The sequence below is a fragment of the Ptychodera flava genome, chromosome 19 (genome assembly GCF_041260155.1).
Source record: "Ptychodera flava strain L36383 chromosome 19, AS_Pfla_20210202, whole genome shotgun sequence".
Lineage (NCBI taxonomy): Eukaryota > Metazoa > Hemichordata > Enteropneusta > Ptychoderidae > Ptychodera > Ptychodera flava.
The window spans coordinates 6,566,742-6,573,752 of record NC_091946.1 but is presented as its reverse complement, the minus strand read 5'-3'; the positions used below and the strand labels follow the sequence as shown (position 1 = coordinate 6,573,752).

At 39.2% G+C, this 7,011-nt stretch overlaps 1 protein-coding gene across 4 annotated transcripts in view; it reads left to right on the top strand.

The window, feature by feature from the left end:
- Nucleotides 1-5,509: 5,509 nt before the first annotated feature.
- The window catches only part of LOC139118453 (transcription factor Sox-3-like), a 127,429-nt gene continuing 125,927 nt past the window's right edge, over nucleotides 5,510-7,011 (top strand). For 3 of the 4 annotated variants that reach the window (XR_011548724.1, XR_011548727.1, XR_011548721.1), the window contains exon 1: nucleotides 5,771-5,785. The gene's annotated coding sequence lies outside the window, so the exon portion shown is untranslated. Of the gene's footprint in view, nucleotides 5,786-7,011 lie in introns of all 4 variants that reach the window. The other variant, XR_011548730.1, reaches the window with a different exon arrangement.

Sequence of the window (7,011 nt, the reverse complement as noted above, 5' to 3'; positions counted from 1 at the left end):
ACAGCACCCAAACAGCGAGGTTATTATAAAATTTATTAGGGTTAGTTGGTGACATTAAATTCTCCTCGAGCTTCTTTATAATCTTATTAACAAAACAATGTTAACAATGACTACTCCGCCATATTTGTTATTCATGTGGAGGCCCATGTTTGTATTCCCGCGCGAACGACACTATTTGACCGTTCCCTTAAGCGCGCCCAACCTGTCAATGCTGCGTATCAGACAAGCGAGGGAAACCGTTTTGAGTGAATGTCGATGATTGAAAGAGTGAACCGCGATTGCCAAGTAGTTGCAATTTTATGCATTATTTTCACAATTTCAAGAGAAAACTATGAAATATTACTGGGGAGGACATCTTTATCATTATTGTAATATGTGTATGAACAGTATAGGTAATTTTGGCTGACTGTCTTCCTGACATTAATTTCAAATAGGTCACAAGGGCAAATGTTTCTTCGATTTTTGAACACTGTGAGCATTGTCAGTGAAAAAATCACAAATATCGATATTATTCACTGATCCTTCTGTTTTCACGAAAAACAAGTTTACGTTAAAATTTGTTGTTTCTGAAGTTATTATCTAAGTGCAGCATTTTATCTGTAATAGTAGCAATTCGAAAATGGCAGATGAATTTGGAATTTGCCCAATATATAATACACTAATAAAGTCACTATTAGAGAGGAGAAAGTCTACGCTAACACGGTATTATGGCCTGAAAGGTGTAATTGAAAGAAACTGGTGTAAAATCAGATAATATCTTCTGAACCACAAACCGTCCACTAATACTGGTGTACATAGCATCTTTGGGATTTTTGACATTTGTCAATGGGAACACCCCTGTGCACAGAGTTCAAAACTCCAACGACAAAAAATGAGGTTCCAAGTGATTTGTTCAATGATGTATTCTGAATCCTGGATGGTAGCGACCACAAATGTGTTTTGATGTCATTTTTCCAAAATCTTTCCTCTCGGAAATTCAAGAGTCCTTTATAAAACCTTTTTGACTAGCGTTTACGTCATCTCGTTGACTTTCTTACAATTTTTCAAAATTAACACAATACCGTAGTGACTTTCGCGAATCACACAATTTATACATCCTTTTTGAAAATTGAATGGCTATTTTTAAAAATTGTCCGTGAGCACCGTCGATGTCAACTCAGTACCCAAATACTACCGGGCAAAGCAAGTGCATAGGTAACTGATTTCATTCAAGAAATAAAGGAAGGGTTGATTTTGTTCTCTGTAATAGTAACTGTAAATTTTGACGGATTTTTCACTATTTTTGTTGTGAATGTCAGGTTCTTGTTCTATTCCCCAGAGCATGTTGAAACATCAAGTAGTTAGCTCGTCAACACAGCATCTATACGTGTGAAATGCATTCTTTATGTTTATATTTTAATAATAGTCCGGACCAGAATTCAGTCGTGAACAAAACATTGCAGTCTACACATGTACTGGCTGTGTTGGAAACCTCAACACTGGGATCTCAACTTGCTTTGGGGAGTGGAGCAAAAAACCGTGGTTGACTTTAAAAGAAAAAATAGTGAAAAAAAATCATACAAAGTTATGATTTTGGTGTTGACACCATCGCTCCCGTGTAGATGAATGTCTGATCGAGAGAGATTGAGAGATGCTGAGTACGCTGGATGTAGAAATACCCAAACGGCGACAAAACAATCTGACGGAACGTTTTAAGAATCCGCGCTGGTCTGACAGTATTATACCGCATTTTCTATCTGGAGCTCATTTTTGAAAACTCATGGAACTTCCAGCGTGTTGTTTTGGTACAAGCATTTCGTAGCCTTACAGCCGTTGTGTGAATAATAACGGACAATAAACCTTTTCTCGAAATTCCCTCTTGATTCAGGGCACTTGAAATCACAACGCACGTTTCTACTTTTCAAGAAAGAGCGTGTGGCAGCTCATTCTGTTGATAAGACTTATAGGTTTAGTAATCTGTATGGCCCGTTGTCAGGCTGAATATTTTCTTACACGCGTTTTAAACCAGACCAGTCGAGGCTCAGAGACCCGCGGGAACAATTTGTTAATTTTACAAAGCCAATTTTGGCGCTGGCATGTATGTAATCTCGCTACCTTAAATGGATTTTGTCTTGTGCTTGAGTTGGGGAGCAAACTACATGTCAAAATGCATTGTGGGTAAAAAGTCGACTTCTCGCCACAGCAGGAGTTTTGAGATAGTGAGCTCACAGATACTTTTGACACAAATGTAATCGGTGTCACGGCAAAAAGTTCTGTTTATTCGTAAAACTATTTAAACTCATCATTTTTCCATCTTTTTAGGCATTTCTGGCACTAAATTCCTGTGTAATCTTAAACTTTATTTTCATACTGTAATCTTATGTGTTTTACCGTAGTAATCCGCCATGTTGAAAAAATGGTGGCTACCTGGGACTTTGTGATTCAGTTAGGTTTCAAAATCGTATTTAAGGTACCGAGGATTTAAGTGTACTCTACGGTTTGCGTAGTAACTTGCAAAGGACATGCGCAGTTCTTCCAATACGACTAAGCTCCTGAAAGGTGAACACTCTGTAGTCTGTAGCATCAGAGGACAGATTTGTAGAGATACTAATTCAAGAACGGTGCGCCCCCCCCCCCTCAATCGTGAACGCAAGTATCTTGGGGGCTCCCGTAGCTCTTTTACAGTTATTAAACCCTTAGGATTATGTCGATTAGTAAAAGTATTCAGTGTGGACCGCACTTTTTTCAATCTTGTCGACCCATCTTGTGCTCGATTTACATAATATACTTCAATAAAGGTATTAATGTTTGTAAAATCTTTAGTGAAATGTTCCTTGCTTTAGAATGTACAGAGATGCTAAAGTCTTTCTTATTTTGACGTTTGAGCATTTCATTAAATAATACACCAAAGAATATCACACGAGCTTTAAAAAAACGGAAGATTTTCTTGATCCTTAAAACGTCGCCCCGGACAACGAAGAAGTCGTTTTCAAAAAGTTTTAGAAATTATCTTTCGGCATGACCGTAAGAAAAAGGCGGAATTTTTTCTAATACGTAAAACAAGAAGAAAGTGTCATATACCTTAACCTCCGCAGCAAACCTTTTGGAGAACACAGAGATAGTGATATTATTTGTCTGTGAGCTGACAAAAAACGTTGTAAAATCAACCGCGGGGAGGGGACGGACTGTTTCCGTCATCCCCCATAGAAAACATCGATCCGTGCCTCAGAGCACGCCGTTATATTATTGACGCACGCGTTTGCAGGTCCTCCAAATATTGAATGCACTGTCACTGCCAAACGAAACAGTGTCGATTTGTTCTTTTGTCACGTGTATCAATTACACTTCTAGCCATCAATCATCCACACTATGGTCTTTTCGTCTTCTTTTATTTCCCTATTCATTTCCACCGTAGCCTTTCATCACCATAGCGTCGACGCCGCAAACAACGACCGTTTAGTGAATTACGGCTCGCCCGATGCACCGATCGTCGCTTAGGCAATGTTGCCAGCCTTGTGAAATGTAGTTAGCATGGCAGACGACGACGCGGAAGTCCAACTGCGAAAAACAGACGGATAAGTTATCTCTGGATCAATTAATTGATTAATTGATCGATCGATTTTTCTAGATGTTTTCAGGAAGGTCGACTTAATAAACGAGTGTTGTTGATTGATGCACATGGGATTGATGAAACAGTGCCGAGAGAGAGAGAGAGAGAGAGAGAGAGAGAGAGAGAGAGAGAGAGAGAGAGAGAGAGAGAGAGAGAGAGAGAGAGAGAGAGAGAGAGAGAGAGAGAGAGAGAGAGAGAGAGAGAGAGAGAGAGAGAGCAAGTGGCTGAAATGATGAAGCAGAGAAAAACAGATATGTAGGCACAGACGAAAAGACAGATAGATAGATAGATAGATAGATAGATAGATAGATAGATAGATAGATAGATAGATAGATAGATAGATAGATAGATAGATAGATAGATAGATAGATAGATAGATAGATAGATAGATAGATAGATAGATAGTATAGATAGATAGGTAGAGAGGACAGACAGAAAATAAAAATAGACTGGTACACTTATAGATAGATAGACGCTGACAACTTGGCAAGTAAAACATGAGGACAAGACTGACAGGCTGACTGAAAGACACCAGATGACGACCACTACAGGTGAAACAGTGGAAACATCGGTCAACATCAGAAACTGGTGAGATTGGAGAAAAGATCAGGAAATGAGTTGGGACTATTCCGGGTATGGTCGTACGACGACAGGAGTGCGCTGAATGCGCAAAAAGCATTCACAAAGACAGATTTGAACTCTAAAAGCAGAACCCACGAAAATAACGCCGGAATAAAGCAATCTCAAGACCAAACACTTGTTTGCTCGATACTCTACGATGATCTATTTAGAGCATTAGACCTGTAGCTAGTTTTAAAGCATCATCACCAAAAGAGAGTATTTGTTTGTCAAGTAGTTTTCATTTGTTCTATAAGTGCAGCTGACGTGACTTTTTGTCGAAATACATATTAATTTGATTACCAATTAAATGTCTTCTCCTGCTCATCCCTGCATAAAATTTGAATATTTATTTCAAATTTAAGTCATTACGTCATCAAAGATTCGCATATCATGCTGACGAGAAGGTTGTGATTTTTGGCCTTTGAGTTGTCGACGGAATATGCCTCAGCATGGTCAGCAGATGAAATAGAACTAACGGTGACAACAACAACAACAACAACAACAACAACAACAACAACAACAACAACAAAATACAATTTGTTTTCGAAATACCAGACGATGATATAGTCCTCATTGTCTTGTGAATAGATATTTCAATCTATGTTTGCCTTTGAAGGCAAAAAAGACGAAAGAAGGAACTATGAAAGAGCAAAAATTCATGGTTTCTTAAACGAGATGTCAAGGTCTGAGAACGCAGCATGCTCTAACCAGACTGTCATTTAAAATGTACTCTTACAATGGTGAGTTCTATCGCCCTGACGATCATTCGACACGACGTTGTGTACATTTCAATGATGACTTGGAAATTCCATTTGCCCAACTTGATAAAAGGCAAAATTTACAGAAAAATTACCGCAAAAATATTAAATTTGGTTTCCGACGGCTGACGTCAAATCGCTTCATTGTGGGACTTGACACGTTGCTGATCGACTCAAAACTCCCTACACGAGAATCATTTTAACTTATTTTTGTCAATATCTGAAAGAATCGGCTGCCATGGCGACCAGATGAAAGCGACAATAACGTGCATTATGGATTTTGCACAAAGGCGAAAAGGGAAAGTTAATTTTTACCGGTGTATTGTAAACAGGGCGAGATAAAAGAGCCACCAAGCAATTACTATACACTTCCTGGGGTATTTCATGAAATTGAAAAGGTCCTTTGAAATGAACACTCTTCAGTTAATACTCACAATTTATCGCTGCGGTGACCTTTCACCCCTTAACACCACGGGGAATGATATCATTTCGTTCATTGTAGTTGTTGACATTGGCAACCCAACAACTCTCAGATTTCTGTCGGTTTGTCGCCGCTCTGTGCCAGTGTAATCCGGGCTCGATGACGACTCGGACGTATAGATCGCTATTTTGGCTGGATGATTCCCGTCATTTGTCACATCGGGACGATAGTGAAGGTAACGATGAAGACGACAACCAGGATGACGGTGATGATGATGGTGATGATGATGGTGATGATGATGATGATGATGATGATCGGGGCTATTCTCGCATCCGTTACAGAAAAAGATAAAAAACATGTCCCGTACAAAGCGAAGCCAAAGATGAGCACTGAAAGGTAAGGACGTCTGTCTTTATATCACAACAAAGGCAAATCAGTCCCCATTTACTTCGCATCAAAGAAGCATTTCCATAGACCGTAATCGGATGAAGGGAACCTTTTTACTCACACTTTTAAATTCAGTCAAATCTCCCTTTTTTCCGCGGGCACCTTGTCACCTCAATTTTAAACGCTTTTCTTATTTCAAATCAAGATCTCAATCAAAAGTGAGTTGTTTTTATGGATCGATGATTTGATCTTTTGATTACTTTAATTGATTTTTTATCAAGATCAACCATACAATGTATTTCCTCAATGTTTTAGCCCCGCTACGCTAAGTTCATTAATCGTGGCACTGTGCAACGCTAGGCATACACACCCACTATAAACTGTATGTTGGTCTATTTGTGCGCTACATGATCTATTACACAGTTAAGACATTTTCTTCTATTTGCGGATTTTAAATGTTTATATTCTCATCGAACGTGCCGTCTCGGACCTTTTATCGAGACTCTATTCTCTGACATTTTGTCCAATCATATTCTGCAAATGTCTAAATTCTCTTATATTCTCCTCTGATGGCGTGAACTTCTCATCTCAAGCGCTTCATGTTCATTTCTATAGTGTTCAGTATGTCACACTATGTATCCAGCGTATCACACTACGTATCCAGCATGTCACACTATGTGTCAAACATGCCACACTGTGTGTCAAACATGCCACACTATGTGTCCAGCGTGTCACACTGTGTCCAGCATGTCACACTATGTATCCAGCATGTCACTATGTTCCAACATGTCACACTGTGTCCACATGTCACACTAAGTGTCCAGCATGTCGCACCATGTATCCAGCATGTCACTATGTATCCAGCATGTCACAATATGTGTCCACATGTCACACTAAGTGTCCGGCATGTCACACTATGTTCAAGTCTGCATGATATGTCACGTTCTCCTCTATCAATTGTAAGCATACAGTGTTCTCACGTAGTCTGGTGAAGATGTCACGTTATATTCTCGTCGACTCCGCATGAGTTCTCATCAATGTTGTCTTTTCCAGTACGTTAAAGATGTTATAGGCTATCCTCTTCTGTACTGTTATGTACAGCACACAATATCCTACAATATTGTTTTCTGCTGGTACAGCACATTATGTTTTATGTACCTTTCTGTTCATCTGAAACATGTAATGTTCTCAATTTATTCTGTTGAGCACGCTACACTATTTTCTGTTGTTGCTAA